At 34.3% G+C, this 16449-nt stretch overlaps 1 protein-coding gene and 1 pseudogene across 36 annotated transcripts in view; one reads left to right on the forward strand and one right to left on the reverse strand.

Moving 5' to 3' along the window:
* MBNL3 (muscleblind like splicing regulator 3) overlaps positions 1 to 16449 on the forward strand; it is a 103642-nt gene that overhangs the window by 11222 nt on the left and 75971 nt on the right. For 20 of the 36 annotated variants that reach the window (XM_025039616.1, XM_025039624.1, XM_025039613.1 and 17 more), the window contains one exon: positions 6964 to 7018. The exons of 10 other annotated variants lie outside the window; for them this stretch is intronic. The gene's annotated coding sequence lies outside the window, so the exon portion shown is untranslated. Of the gene's footprint in view, positions 1 to 3451; positions 3650 to 6963; positions 7019 to 16449 lie in introns of those variants that run through there. 6 more of the 36 variants (XM_025039617.1, XM_025039612.1, XM_025039615.1 and 3 more) reach the window with 2 other exon arrangements.
* Positions 6193 to 6311, reverse strand: LOC112470909 (annotated as a pseudogene).

A 16449-nucleotide genomic window follows, 5' to 3' on the forward strand; every position in this document is an offset into this window, starting at 1 on the left:
TATATATATTTACCGTACATTGGAAGAAAAATTGTGGATGGCTATTTTTTTTCTGCAATGAATGAAGGAGCACATTAAAATGAATTTAAAAATTGTTGATGGGAGGCATAAGCTGAGTGTCTGTTAAATATATCTGGAAATTGATAGGAAAGATTATACGAATAAAGAGGACAATGGCCACATGACTTTTCTAATTGCTTTTTTTGTACTGACGAGAATTAAGCCCAGTAGTAGGGAAAAAAAGATTCACTCACATGAAGTACTTAGTATAATTCATTAGGAGATTGGAAGAATCCTTAGAAGTCTTTACAATTTGTACATATTCATTTGATTTAAGTAATTGTTAGAAGAGAGGAAAATATTGCTTCCTGGGATACTGTTATATCTCCAGCAGGATCATTAAGGATCTTGTCCTCACCCTCCATCCTCAGTTCCCTCCCTGTTCCATTAAATTTCTTTTATTGCTGGACATGTTGATTTCATTCATAAGGTCTCTTTCTATGAACATGCTCCAGAGCCTTAAAGCACTGCTGCTTTCTCAACTCTGAGAATTTGAAATGCAGTTAGGCTTTTCATTATAGACATTTAAATGTTAAACTAAAGTTACTGCTCTGAAAATAAAATATAATCTCAGCCCTAATGAGCTGGTAACTAAGCTCTGTCATTGTAAATGAATTATTTCCCTCATTAGATATATCATATTTAAAACTTGTGAAGGATAGAAAAAGACTTACCCATATAATGGTTGTGTAATTAGTGATCAATTTATGAAATGAGATGTAAAACAAGTTAAGCACCATAATAAAGTGTTACACCATCACCAAAAAATATATATATACATTATTCTATTCATGATGATAAAAACTAAAAAAAATGTCGATGGGCGAAACTGTATATATTTCCAGATCCTTGGAGTGACATATATGAACTATTTCTTATTCTATTTGTAAAAGATCTTTAGAAGGACTAATATGTATGCTTTTAGACCAGAGGATAACTTTGCCTATAGCATCTATTTCACCATAAACAACATTTACAAAGTAGCACAGAGCAGATGGAATAAGGTGTGAGAAGTCTAAATATGTGTAATTCAGGATTTTAAGCTGCAGAGAGCATGTAGCTGGTTGTGTTATAGGCAAACAAAATTAGTCATTGGTTTGGGGTGTCAGCTATTTTTTACAGTTTAGCCTTCTGGGGTATTTGTTATGGAATACATGGCAAATTAATAGTGCTAAGAAAAAGCTGTGTAAGAAGTTGTGCTAAAGTCAACTAAACTCCAAGCTATCATTCATTTCACATAGCATTCTAGCTTCCTCAGTCTGTGAAATATTACCTTTTGTGTAACACATCTTCCTTTTAAAACTTTAAGATATATACACAGAACTCAAGACCTTTGAAAGTTGAGTTTATTTTGTTTGTCGTGAATGAAAAATTTCCTCAGAGAACAATGAGACTGTGAGGAGAAACTGTCTTCTAGAATGAAAAAGGAAGATGGAAAGGAAGAGATGCTAGATTTCTTAGTCTTTTGCTTGGATAACCCCCTATACCATATCCCTCATTTTGTGGCACTGTATTGACCAGAAGTAAATCAAGATGCAGATATTGCTGTTGAAAGATTTTTTTCCTAACTGATAAGTGAGAAAAACCCCTTGGTCCCAAGAATTGCAACCATTAGCACTTTCAGGAAGCCCCTAACGATTGGAGGTAAAGAAAATAAAAGCCTGATAATTTCAGCTCCAGGGCAGGAGCTCTGGCTCATATTATTCCTCATGTTGGGTAATAATTCAAACCAGACCAAACTGAACCGAACTTTCTTGAAATGAAATGTTTGTTTTTAAGTGAAAGTAACTCGAGTTTCCTTGGTTCCCTATATAGGTGATATGATGACACACACATCTAGACTTCTGATACTTCATATTTTCAGCTTCCTGGATGAAGACAGACGTGGGAAATAGGAAGTTAGAAAATAAAATCAACAATCATTGCATTTTTGCTATTAAGGGTCTCTTTCTGATTTGCTTTCTGTAAATAGTGGTATAAAATTTAACCACATGAGATGTCATGATGCCTGTGACTTCCCTTGACACTTCCTTATTTTAGCAGCCCCAGACAGTGTGACATCAGCTCTTGGAGTTCTTGGGTGGCAGTGTTTACTACCATCTTCACCTCCAAGAATGTATTATACTTTCAAATAAATCTTAATATCTGTAGACAGGAGTTTATATACAGGAATAAAATTCTAACCTCCATTTTTATACCCAATAAAAATATCCTATAATAGGTATTCATTTAGAGTCAATTGACATTTATTAAATAATTACTGTATACCATATGCTCTGCTAGGTGCTTTAATTTTGTTATGATAAAATTTCCTTTAACTATGAGATACAATTTGTTCTAGCCAAGCAAGTACTCTCTTCGGTATTGATAGGTTTTGGGCCAAAATTGCACCTTCAATTCTTTGCACATATTTTAATGCAACCTTACTTCCAAAACACAGAATAGTTTATTCACTGTCTAGTCACTTTCTCTTTATCATTTGTAGACCATTTCATGACCTCATGAGCCATAGCCTGTCTCTTCCATCAGCAAAGATATCTATTTCCTTATAATTCAAGCCGACATTAATCTCTTACTCATCTTGATAGAACAAAGACTGGTTTAGCTATCTGGTGGATGTTGCTGCAGTAAAATAGGAAATACCAGAGGATGAAGAGTTAATAAAGAGTCAGGAGTCGATGAAGAGTGAGGAGTCGAGAGTGTGAAATGATGTTGAGTGAAAGTGCTGCTAAAATACCCACGTAGAAAATTCTAGAGCAAAGTTGGATTAAATTTGTCTAGAACGCATGAGAAAATAACAGAGCAAGACCTTGGAAATCAGTTTCTTACCCCTAGGCCAAGAGCACCCAAGGAGAAATCTTTTCATGTCACAGAAGCAAATGAGAAAGAAAGTTTCAAGAAGAGGTGGGCAATCGACAAATACTACAGGAATTCTATAAGTTGAGGCCACTGTTTTTGGTATTTAAAAGATCGTTGTGACATTTTAGAAACCAGAAGCCAGTTTAAAGAGTTGAGGAGTAAATAAAAAGTTGGGAAATGAAAGTGGTAATGATTACTTTTATGAGATATTTGATGAATAAGAATGAGAAATGTTGAAACTTCACAAAGAAATAGAATCAAAGGGAGGAAGAGTTTTGTTTTTAGGGTAGGAGTGACTTGGATATGCTTACTGGCTGATAGGGAGGCAGAGGTGAAATGGAATTTGATCTTTGATCTTACTTTTACTCATCTAATGTAGAATGTAAGAAGTGTCTATAAGTCACCAAATATGTATTAAGCACCTACTCTACTTGCCCAGCATCTCTGTTAATATGCACAGTATTATTATGCAGTCCAATTAAGTAACATGAAGAACTCTGGCGCTTATTATTTTTTTTTTTTTGCCCTTAAGGCAGGGGTCCCCAACACCCGTTAGGAACCAGGCTACACAACAGGAGGCGAGCAGCAGATAAGCAAACAAAACTTCATCCATATTTACAGCCGCTCCACCTAGCATCGCTGCCTCAGCTCCACCTGAGATCATCAGACATTAGATTCTCATAGGAGCACCCGTCCCTGGTGCCAAAAGTTTGGGGACCACTGCCTTAAGGTACAAGATTAAGCTTGTAATGAAAGAACCGATATACGTTTGCACCAAAAAAAAAAAAAAAGACAGTGGAATTTAGTCAAAATAACAGATAAGATTGTTTTTAAATGGCTTTAGAGATGAGAAAGTACTACTGAAAATGTGACTGACATTTTTCTATAGGTCAGGCTCAATGAAAATGAAAGAAAAGATGGAGAAAGCTATAAAAAATAATGAAGATTTGAATAGAACTATCAAGGATGTACTTTTATTCTATGATTTCCCTTTAGACTAAATTTCAGTGTCAGTCCTTCCTAAAGTTAGAAATCTTAACATGGGCAACACTTTCCCTATGTTGCATCTAGCAACTTCAGTTTTACAGGGATTTTATATTTTAACACGTAATTTAAAAAATGAACCTCAGGTCCAGATTCATTTTATTTACCCTCCCCATTGTCTCTTCTAGACCATATTTTGGTCTTACTTTCTCAGAGATTGATGATTATTGGTATGAAATATCTCTCATGTAAGCCTCGTATATAATGTCTGGCTTGATATTGATTCTACTCAAAGGGAAAGACTTGCTGCTTTGAGGTTCTGAAAATCCTTTTATACTGTAGAAAGGAAAATGATGCAAATTTCATGACATGTTGAAAACCTTAAATATTTGAAGTTATCATAAAGGTAATAATTATCTAAACCAGCATATCCCAAACTGTTTATTTTGCCACACGTTCCAAGAAAAATAAGGTTTCTTAGGTGAAATGCTTGTGAATTTATGGTTAAAGAAAATATTACATTCTGAGAATTAAATTGTGTTAAAGCTACATTTCCTCCCTGTGTGTGTGTGTGTGTGTGTGTGCGCGCGTGCGTTTGTTTCAGCTTTTGGTTTTTCATGCTGCATTTCCAGTTATTGTGCAAACATTACTTGGTGATAAGAATTTAAGAATTCTCCATCAACGTGAATCAAAATAGTTTAATAACATCTTCCTGCAAAAAAAATACACTACACAAAATCAGCAGTAACTCGGATTAAAAGATTTCCCCCACTCCAGGGAAAATGTTCGTTAAATGTATTTCTAAAATGACTATGAAAATTTTGCTATTAATTTCTTGTTTATGATTTCTAGTTTAAATTTCTTCCTTACTATTTTATACTAAAGAAAATAAATTTTTCTATAGTGCCTAAATAGAGAAGCAAACCAAATGGTTTCACATTTAAATTATTGAAGACATCTTACTTTGTTCAAGTAAAAATATTCAACAGAACCAAACTTATAATAATAGCAAAATGGGCTTATTAAATCTGTGTTCAACAATTTTCGACTCTTTGCTTTATAACTAGAAGAATTGCAAAGGAAAGCAAGTTTATATGGTTGGTATAAACACTATTGTTTTGAGGGAATTAAGTAGCTCGGTAATCAAGTTGTGAACTCTTTGTGTGTCTAATTAATTTAGTCTGATCTCTCTTCAGAAGACTTGTTTTATGTTACCAATTAACTACACCTCATAGGCATCTCAGCTTCTCTTCCAGGGGCTGCTCTCTAGTTTGTTATTATGACAATTTCATATAGTATTTAGTAAAAAAAATATTGAATTTGCAAATGAATCATTTTGGGTTTGATTAGTATCAATAATAGCACATTCTCAGAGTCTTTTTGCTTGGTGAAACTATACTTTTAACAACAAGGTTTACACATTGAAATTAAAATAATTAATAATTATCAAAATTATTAATTAAAATACATATAGAAAAATGTATTTTCCAAAAGTCTTTGCTGTGTTATCTTTGTGTGTGTATGTATGATTAATATTATCATAAATAGCAAAGAAAAGATGACCTGTTTGTTGAGCTTAAAATACAAATGGAAAATTTCCAACAAGGAAGACAAAAGTGAATGATTACTGAGTATTTCCAAACAGACTCGCCTTAAAATGGTTTTTCAGTAAAAACCTTTGCCTCCACTTCTGCCCGGCTGCATTAAGTTGAGAGGAACATTTACTTTAGGATGCCAAGTACCTTGTCTTTTTCAAATAGGGAAGTCAGGTTTTGTGGGACTTGCCTTCTTTGAGAGGTGGTCATTCACTTTTTCAAATTCAAATTCTAGTTGATGTCTCTTGTGTATATTCGCCATTGAAGCTCTCTCTGGTTTCAAAAGATAAGCTTACATTTGGCCCTTTAGCCTCAGTTTCTGGTACAACATTAATGTTATTAAATACCCATGTTGACATCCAAAGGTCTGTAGCCTCTCTTCTTGGCAGAAATTAGATTTCTCCAATATTGAATTGTGAAGTGTAGTCTCAGATGTGCAGAGCAGTTGGCAAAAAAGGGGAAGGGGGCCAATTTATCTCCAGTCAACAAGCTATACAAATTCATATGAAGAAAAAAAGCAAATCTGCAAAAATACATGGAGAAAAGTTAGCTATATCAGTTGTGTATGACTTTTGTAATTGACTTTCTTATTTAAAAAAAAAAAAAAAACTTTTTAGATGTGGCAACCCCTGATTGACCTCATAGATTGCAAGGACTTTGTCAGCTTACAAGCCCTTATTTTTTTTATTTTTTAACCCTACAGCACCTGGTCTTCCTAGGTGGTCTCCCATCTAAGTACTAACGAGGCCCAACCCTGCTTAGCTTCTGAGATCAGAAGAGATCGGGCTTGTTCAGGGTGATATTGCTGTAGACATAATTTACTTTCTATGTATGGTATATCAACACTGGCATCCTTACAAAGCAGTCTTTGACCAGGAAATCACTATACCTATAACCTTAGAAAATTGCTATAGCAATAAAATATATTAGATATTGTGTCTTCTTTTTGTTTGAAAAGCATATTTCCAGATCGTATGTGTATTAGGAGTTTATAATAGGGCATCTGAAATACCTCCCTCACTGCAACACATATGCAAACAAACACACATAGAAACAGTTTTAACTTAAACATAAGTTCTGTAGTAGACTGCAGTTGTATTCTAGATATGTAGTGACTGTAGATCTTTTTAAATTCTATCTTCCCATGTAATATCTGACCTAAAATGAATCCATCATACCTTTTCATTTGAACATGATATTAATCAATAACTAGGTTTTTTTTTTTTTTATATCAAAGCAGCCCTAACTCTAGAACAAGCTACTAGGGAGGAAAAAATAAATAAGAAGAATATTAAAATCATTAAGAAGTGACAGGGAGAGATTATATAATTTTGCAGTATTTTCTAATAGAAACAGCTACTTACTCTGTGTCAGGCACCGTGGTAAGCACTTAATACATATTATCTCATCTAATCCTCACTGCAATCCTCTGAGGTTGGTGTTATTATTTATCTCCTTTTTACAGATGGGGAACCTGAGGCTCAGAGAGATTAAGTAGCGCATCCAAAGACATTCTGCTAGTAAGTAGCATCAAAACTTGAACCTCTCTAACTCTAGGTCTATACTCATAATAACCATGGCTATATTATGGAAATATAAAAAAAAAGGTTTCATTGGGATCTTGAGTTTGCTGCCTGTCTTTCACTATGTATTAGTGACAGCCCTGAGCACCTGAGAATGACAGTGCTGCTTGAATGAAGGAAACATCTGGAATGACCAGATGCTGCAGACTTTACAAAAGACTTCTGAGTTATAGAACTATAAACTATAGAAGTGGAGGAGAGAAAGCATCATTAAATTAACAATACACTTGTGAAGGAGAAGTCTGTTTTGCATAATATTTTTAGTAACAGTAACCAGACTTTTAAACGTTATATTATGGTAGGATATACATTATTTGATAGTGGCAATTCCTGATATTTTTATAAGAATCTTTTGTTTAGGAGATTTTAATGTAAACTATGTTGAATGCATGTAGCTATCACAGCACATTTTAAATCTCAGGTTGATTTTTTTCTGGTATTTGACCTCCTAGGACTTTTCTGTTTTGCTTTCCTTTCCATCCAACTTTCTGTTTTTTTTTTGTTTTGTTTTGTTTTGTTTTTGCATTGGTCGTTCATTCATCATACCTTTATTGAGCACATTTCACAAGTCAGCCATGTTTCTAGGTGCTGAGAATATACCCTTGAGCAAATATATTTTAATATTAATGTAAGGAATCTAGACTTTTTTTCTATCACTGGAGCATCACAAAGCATCATTATCTTTATTGTCTTATATGTCCATCTTTAGCTTAATCAAGTTGTTTTTAAATTTCACTGACTTGTTCATAGTAGTCAAAAAGAAGAAACAATCCCGATGTATATCAGCTGGTGAATAGGTAAACACAATGTGGTATATCTATATAATGGAGTATTATTCAGAAATAAAAAGGAATGGAGTGCAGATACATTCTACAGCATGCATGAACCCTGAAAACTTTTTTCTTAGTGAAAGAAGCTAGACACAAAAGGCTACATACTGTATGATTTATTCCATTTATGTGAGATGTCCAGTAGGCAAATCCATAAAGACAGAATGTAGGTTAGTGTTTGCTTAGGAATGGAAAAGTGGGGACATAGCTAAAGGGTACAGAGTTTCTTTGATGGAGGACACAAAATATTCTAGAATTGATTATTATGATGATTGCTCAAATCTGTGAATATACTAAAACCATTGATTTGTACATTTTAAAGGGTGAATATTATGGTATATCTCAATTAAGCTGTTATTAAAGTTGCACTGGCTTATTTATTAAGAAAATTATCTTATTCACATTTTAATAATTAACAAGTAAAGTGACAGCTAAATTGAGAATATTGTTCTATTTTTAAAGAGAGCCAATGGATTGGACAGCTTTGGATTCCCACTTATTCTGTAACCTTTATTTGGAAAGTTGATTTATTCAATGACAACTCACAATGAGCATCTCTGTTCTTGGGGTGCCTCCCTTATTGGTCCCACCATGTACTGGGCATTTTTCCATGATGCCTTGCATGTAGACCAAATCTTTATCCCCCCCCAGCTAGCACGATGTGTTTCATATACCAAATGCTCACTGCTTCCATTTGGTTAGCAAGTATTTGTTGAGAACTTACTATGTATAAGACAGATACTGAAGATGAGTAAGATGTGCCCTTGAGAACCTCAGAATCGAGCAGACAGCTAAGCAGGAGTTTCACCATGGTGTGACAAGTGTTGAGATGGAGACGGGCCTACATGTTTGATGCGAATACTGAAACCCTGAGTATATTTCCATATCTGTAACTAATTTAACCACTCATCTGATATGTATAACCCATCTGGATCATTCTCCCCTACATTTCAACACATCCGTTAAGAAGACACTTTTTACCGAGACAGTGAAGTTAAAGTGCATTTTTTAATCTACCAAACATTCATGTATTTTGACATCAAATCTATGAATACAATGCAATTATATATTTCACTTAAATAAAACTTAGGGAGAGCTGCTGTTAATATTGTTTGGCACCTCCAGAAATCATATTATATCTTAATAAAACTTAGAATAATCTTTACAATTTTAAAGAAAGTGCTTGGATTCATTATGTGCCAAATCCCTAGTAATAAGCCTATACATTTTAGGCTGTTTGTGCACTTATGTGCCCATGGGAGGCAGTACAGAGTAGTGGTTGACATAAAGCATTCTGGAGCATGCCTGAATTTGATCCTGGCTCCTCTACTCATCCACTGTGTGACTGTGGACCAAGTTACTTAGTCTTTCTATGTCTCAGTTCCCTCATCTGTAAAATGGGGTTAATAATGGTAGCTACCTCAAAGAATTGTTATTAGCAATAAGTGAATTAATGTATTTGAAATTCTAAGATTATCACTAGGTACATAGTAATCATAGTGTGTATATTTGCTTTATTATATTTTTGATTCAACTGAAATTTCATGTTTTATTCTGTTTTGTACAAATCATGCACACTCATCTTTCAATGACATCAAATCTTTGGAAATTGGTGTGAAGATTTCTGTTACACAGAAAATATAATCCTTTGATTTTACTCCTTTGACATTTTGGTCTTTTCACACCAAAAGCCAAGTAGGTTCTCTCTTATCTCTACTTGGAAATGAGAGGCCAACTGTGACATTTCTTTCTGCTCCTTTTACATGGCCTTGGAGTTTTACAACAAATTACTTGACAGTCTCCTATCACTTAGCTTGATAAATGTCTCCATAGTTCACACATTATCCCATGCTAAGAGAGCAGTGCTTTGAGAATGTTTGATGCATAGTTTAAAATTCAGAAGAAATAAAGCATACAACAGAGCTGGAGTTACACTTTTTGATTGCATTGATGCCATTTTGTTTGTCAGCCTTGTGATTTAGATGGGCTTTTTTTTTTTTTTTTTTTTGGTCAGCCAGTAACCTCATTGGCCAGTATGCTGTCTAAGGGCCAAAATTTAATGGTGACTTTCTTCTACTGCTGATAAATGTTTTTTGGCAATGTTTAGAAATTCTACATGGCCAAAAATTTGACAAATACAAGTTAATTTCGAATGATAGTGTATTAACATTGAGATTACTATTTTTGCCTTAGCGCAGGTTATTAACTTTTCATCTTTCTTTATTGCTTCACATTGATTATTTTTAGTACAGTGATGATATAGTAGTTTTCAGGATTAAGCACAGGTAAAAATGCTGGAAATAGCATGAAGGAGTGAGGTAGTCATTTTGGTACAGAGAAGAGAAGCCTGGTGGGACTAGATGCTATACTAAGTGCAACTCAGTCCAGAGTCCAGGGGAGATCCAATTTGTTCTTTCAACCTTTATGGACCAAGTTGTCACAATATTCTCATCATTATATTTAAATTATAATTTTATCTTTGTAATTAAATGAAAACATATTAATGTTATACCCATCAAAAAAGCTTCCTAAGTAGCAATAAGTAAATAGGTTAATTATAGCTTACACATGTATGATCATTATTGATTTTCATTCAGAATTTCTCTTAAATAAAATACGTAAGTGGTTAAGTTGGGTTTAGAAATTGACCAACAAATAGTCTTTACTTACTGTAATTATATCGAGAAATCATCATGTGTTCAGTGACTAACCTTCCAGAGTTTTTATTAAGATAAACAGAAGCAGCAATAACCAGTCCTCTTGTATTTCTCAGTCATTGGTGTGCATTTTAGTTGTTTTAGATTTAAGGAAGGCTATGTCTCCCCCTAGGAATCCAAACTGTGCTATCTCCTAGTTGATTCCCTGGGAAATCTAAGCCTCCCTCTTGCTCAGTGACTTTAATCCAACCAAGCTCTTGAACATTCCTTTGTATTGTGCATATAATGTTGTGGGGTCTGAACATGTGGTATGTGTTAGCAAACACCTAGCACAAACTATCAGTGTCATAGTCCAGTAGTATAGCTCAGTATAGTCATATATTATTGAAATACTTATTGGAATACTTCCTTATTGGTTGGTAAACAAACATTGACCAGAACACCCTTTCCACTGCTCATTTCCTGGACACCCCCATGATACAGCAACAAAAACAGCAATTACTGACAAAGTAGCATCAGTCCTGATTGTCTCGTGCCCATGCTGTAAGTGTTGATTAATATTTTGAATATCTTCCCTCGCTCATAGCTAATTGTGAGATCCACTCCTGCCGCGACTATTCATGCCATTGAAGTTCTGTGACCTTCAGTTTTTTCATGGGCTACTTTCCTCTGGTTGCATCCTAAATGTTATCTAGCATTCTAAGAGAGAATCGTGTCCCATAAAGAGACGGGGTACTATTTCCAAACCTCACCTTCTAACAGACACTTCAGACCTCATGAAAGCCAGGTCCAAAAGCTTTTGAACTGTATTCATAGGGAAGCCCCCAAGACCCTCCTTTTTTTAAATTAATTAATTTATTTTTATGGTGACAGTGGTTAATGAAATCGTGTTCACCTCCCATAGTTAGATTTCTTTCTGTCACCACATATTTGACCCCCTTTACCCTGTCTACCTACCCCCTCCCTGGGGCCACCACGTTGCCTAAGGAGGGGTGAATTGGCCCGGGTCGGAAATGGAGCAGGCCAGGGCCCTCCTTAAGAGCACTCTAGAGTCATTTGTATTTTAAGAGTATATCTAGCATACTTGATTCAACACCTTACTTAGAGCAATTGTTTGCTACATTTTATTTGCTTGAATTGAACATTTAATTGGTGTATTTGTGGGGGAGGTAATAGAGGCAGGTACATTCTGAAGTCATAGCAAATAAATAGCTGCCGTGAGGAAGAAGAGAGACAAACTATAAAAGTAGACATGAGGACTTCAAACACACAGGCATCTGGAGCCATTTAACAACGTGCCCAACATATCCTAAAGGCATGACTAATGATTCTTTGCAATGATGGTCTAGAATTATCAGAAAAAAACATAACTTTTATTTATTATTCTAAGGGGGCAAGAAAGTTTTAAAACGGATTTCAGAAAGTTGTCTATCCAGATTGGTTAAAAGAGGCAAATATTAATGTTTAAGAGTTCGTTTTTGAAATTTCACTTTTATTGATCACCTCCTTGCCAGATAGTGTTCCAATAAATGAAGTGTTATTGTAATAAGACCTCAATGTAAACTTATGGACTTTTGTATTATCTGATGGTTCAGTACTATTAATAAAAACTACCTATCATAGAAATTATGGTGTTGAGACAATCATTTTGGGACCAGAACCAGCATTAAAAAGAAGTAGCTGCTTTCAGTGAAAGCACTTCCAAGCTCATAGAGTTTAGGGGAGTAAGAATAAAGAATATTAATTTTATATGTTTTCTCTTTTAATGAAGTATAATTGAGGAATTATTTTCTCACTAATAATAGTATAAGGGAGCTTTGCAAAGAAGAGTATAAAATGAACTGGTATCATCATCCAATTTTTGCATGTGTACCTTTTTTTCCCATAAATATGCATTTGTATCTGGAGGGAAAATTAGTTTTCCTCATTGATATCATACATGCTCCCAAATATTTGTGCATTATTTAGAAATAGAAGTGTGGACTAAAAGAAGAATAAAGATAAAGAACACCTTAAAATAATTTTTGAGGTCCAGTTTGCCAGTGGAAATTTTTTTTAAATAACAATAATACTTTGTTTATCATGTGAGGATTTTCAAGTGCTGTATGCATGTGAATGCTCATGCTACCGTGTTAGAAGTAGTATTCTCCTGAAAAGAAACTGTACAAATGGAAATGTTGCTTGTGTGTGCTTAGTGAAAACCTACGTGCATTTTCTTCAGCATAGCTTTCATTTATTTATTTATTTATTTATTTATTTATTTACTTACTTACTTACTTACTTACTTACTTACTTACTTACTTACTTATTTATTTATGCGAGGCTACCCTTGGTTGACCTCACAGATTGCAAGGACCTTGTTAGCTCATTTTTTATTTTTTAATGCCTACAGCACCTGATCTTCCTAGGTGGTCTCCTCAGCATAGCTTTTTAAGTTAAGTTCAGCTTTGTATTATTCATAGTGTAGTGAGCAACAAATAATTCTAATTTATTTAAAAGTTATCTCTACTATAACAAGATAAATATAAGATGTGCCCTAAATAGAGTTTTCTATGTGTGCAAATATATATACTCAACATTACTTGAGGGGAGCTTTTTGATAGGCTCTATGATAGACTTCGATATTTATGCTAACATATATTTTTGAAAACTTACTATGTGCTCAGCACTAAAAAGCCTGTTTTAGTTCTCTTTTTCTGCATTACTCCCTTCCTTTTTCCTTTTTAATTCTGTTTTATCATTCCAGCTTCTGTCTGCTTTTAGAAAGCAGCATTTCTGTTGCCTCAGAAGGTTTTTAAAGTAAGCTCTTAGAAAGAACTCTGCTTAGCATAACTAGTGTATTTGGATAGCAAATACAATAGGACTTTTTTTTTTGATGATTTCATCTTTAGCTGATACAATACCACTCCACTTATCACTAATGGTTCCCTGATTTTTCTATTGACATGAATAACTTGGTAAAGAAATGGGATTTGGAATTACTGTTCTTCTCAGGTTTTAAGTTTCAATTCTAGTTCCCACTAGATGTGAGAATTGAGAGTCCCTCCATTCTTTATGTTATCTCATCAACCTTTACTGGGGTTGTTAATACATTTTCTCAAATGCAGTGAAATAGTAAGTGTAACTCAACTATCTAAAACCCACAGTCAATAAGACTTTTATCTGCATTAGATCATTAGGAAAAATAAAATATGAGTTTACCAGAGATTAAGTGTAAGAAAAAAAAAACTACCTTGTTACAGCCCCAGAGTCAAATCATATTGAAGCCGAACACCAACAGCTTCTGTTAACCTTAATAAGAACTGATGTCCAGGAATGCTGGCTGTAAGGCATTATAATATCCCTACTAAGGAGAGAAAGATATAAATAGATTTACTGTATGTTGTTTATTAACACACACACACACACACACACACACACACACACACACACACATATAAGACTTGTATTGAAACGATTTCTACCCAGTGTTTTCCACTAAGCACGATTAAAAAAAATCACCCAGTATTTTCATTAATTGAATCTATTTTATGTGATGTACTGATTTCATACAATAGCGTGCTTTGTCTTTTAATAAAACTGATGAATAAGTTATTTTTTCTCATGCATCTATTGTTTATGTTCATAATCTCATGCCTCATTATTCTCCTCTTATATCTTAAAAACAATCAGGCAACCTCTTTCAGGTAGAGTGATGGCTGAACCTTCATTAAATTTACTATCTATACAGATCATGTTTGTTTGATTATGAATAAGAAATCCATTCATTTTCTAAATCTTATACATTGATAGAAACTGCTATGCAGTTGATTCAGCCGTAATATCTGTATATATTTTAAAAATCACCAAAGTGATATAAAGGCAATCATTGTAAAGGTATGGCTTTAGTTATTTGGGATACATATTACTTCTTAAATTATGCTTGCAAAACTAGCCTCGTGCAGACAAACTACTATGCTTGCAATTCTGTTAGCTGCCATGAGGTGTGCCTGGTTGTAAATTGTAACCATCTGGATTTTCTATATGTGGATAATGAGAATAGGTCGATAGTATACAAATTAATCAGGTTTTTTTTTCTATGAAAATTAATTCTTTATTAAAAAGGTCAATATAAATGTTCAGTTACCAAGTACAGACATATCGATACACATTTTTAATAATATTTAAGGAAATGAAAGTGTATTAGTACCTTTCTCCCACCAACTTTTCTTGTTAATAACTTCATATGCTTTCTTTGGGTTTTCCCTTAAGGAGAACGTTTTCTTTTACTCAAAATACTTTGTGTTTTAAGAAGCTCTGGGCCATATGCCTATATACAGCTTCCTATAGGTTTTCTGCTTATTGCTTTCTCTTATATGGCCCTAGTCAGTTGTTTTGCTGCTAGTTCTATTTGTCCTAAATGACTAAAGTCTGAATTATTTAGGTTTCAAGTAAAGTATTATTTCTTGGCACTTTTTATATTAGGAAAGAACCATGTCGTGTATTCAGTACAATGTCTCACTAGGTTTAGCTCCTTTTTAGCCAGCAGTCATAAGACTATATTCCTTCTCCCTATAACACATGTGCACGTGCATGCGCGCGCATGCACACACACACACACACACACCCCAAGTGCGCACAGCCCTCCCCTCCCAGGCACTGGTTTCCGGCAGTATAATATATACACATAAATATGCGGCTATATTTTCCTTTGGCCTCTGAAAAATCCTACGGTGGTCTCTCTTCCACCAGCTAGTTGCCAGCTTCTGTCACTCATTCTAACTCCTGCTTTCTTTTGGACTTTGATGCTTGGATTGTTTTAAGAGCTACTTTGCATCGAATAATAAAGATTATCTATTAACTTCCTTAGCATGTTCCTGGCAGTTTTATAGTCTGCTTTTGTAAAAATAAGTTATTACTCTATTTCTTCTGAGCTTTTGAAAGCATTTATTTCAACTTCCAATTCAAATAAATAGAATGGTTTTAAGTAGAGATATAGTGGCTTCAGTTATTTTAATCACATGTATCCTCATGCCATGAAAATTAAGACTTTAAAAATGGGGAGGATATGGGTTTTCAAATCTTTCAGGTAAATACCCAGTAGAGGGATTGCTGGATCATATGGTAGATCAATTCTCATTTTTTTGAGGAATCTCCATACTGTTTTCCATAGTGGCTATACCAATTTGCAGTCCCACCAGCAGTGTATGAGGGTTTCTTTATCTCCATATCCTCTCCAGCATTTGTTATCACTTGTCCTGTTGATTATAACTATTCTAACAGGTGTGAGATGGTAGCTCCATGTGGTTTTGATTTGCATTTCCCTAATAGCTAGCGATATTGTGCATCTATTCACATATTTGTTGGCCATTTGTATGTCCTCTGGGGAGAAGTGTCTGTTCAGGTTCTCTGGCCATTTTTTGATTGGATTGTTTGTTTTTGTTATTATTGAGTTCTATGAGTTCTTTGTATATTTTGGATATTAGGCCCTTATGGGAAGCATTGCTTGCAAATATATTTTCTCATTGACATGGTTGTCTCTTTATCTTGTTGACAACTTCTTTTGCTGAGAAGAAGCTTCTTAGTTTGATGTAGTCCCATTCATTTATTTTTGCTTTTACTTCCCTTGCCTTTGACGTCAAATTCATAAAATCTTCTTTAAGTCCAAGGTCCTTGAGTTTCGTTCCTATGTTTTCTTCTATGCATTTTATAGTTTCAGGTCTTATATTCAGGTCCGTAATCCATTTTGAGTTGATTTTGGTGTGTAGTGATAGACAACAATCTAGTTTCATTCTTTTGCAGTTTTCCCAGCATCATTTATGGAAGAGGCTTTCCTTTCTCCACTGTATGTTTTGGCTTTTTTGTCAAAAATTATTTGCCCATATCAACATGGGTTTACGTC

Source organism: Pteropus alecto, unplaced genomic scaffold (genome assembly GCF_000325575.1).
Source record: "Pteropus alecto unplaced genomic scaffold, ASM32557v1 scaffold19, whole genome shotgun sequence".
NCBI lineage: Eukaryota > Metazoa > Chordata > Mammalia > Chiroptera > Pteropodidae > Pteropus > Pteropus alecto.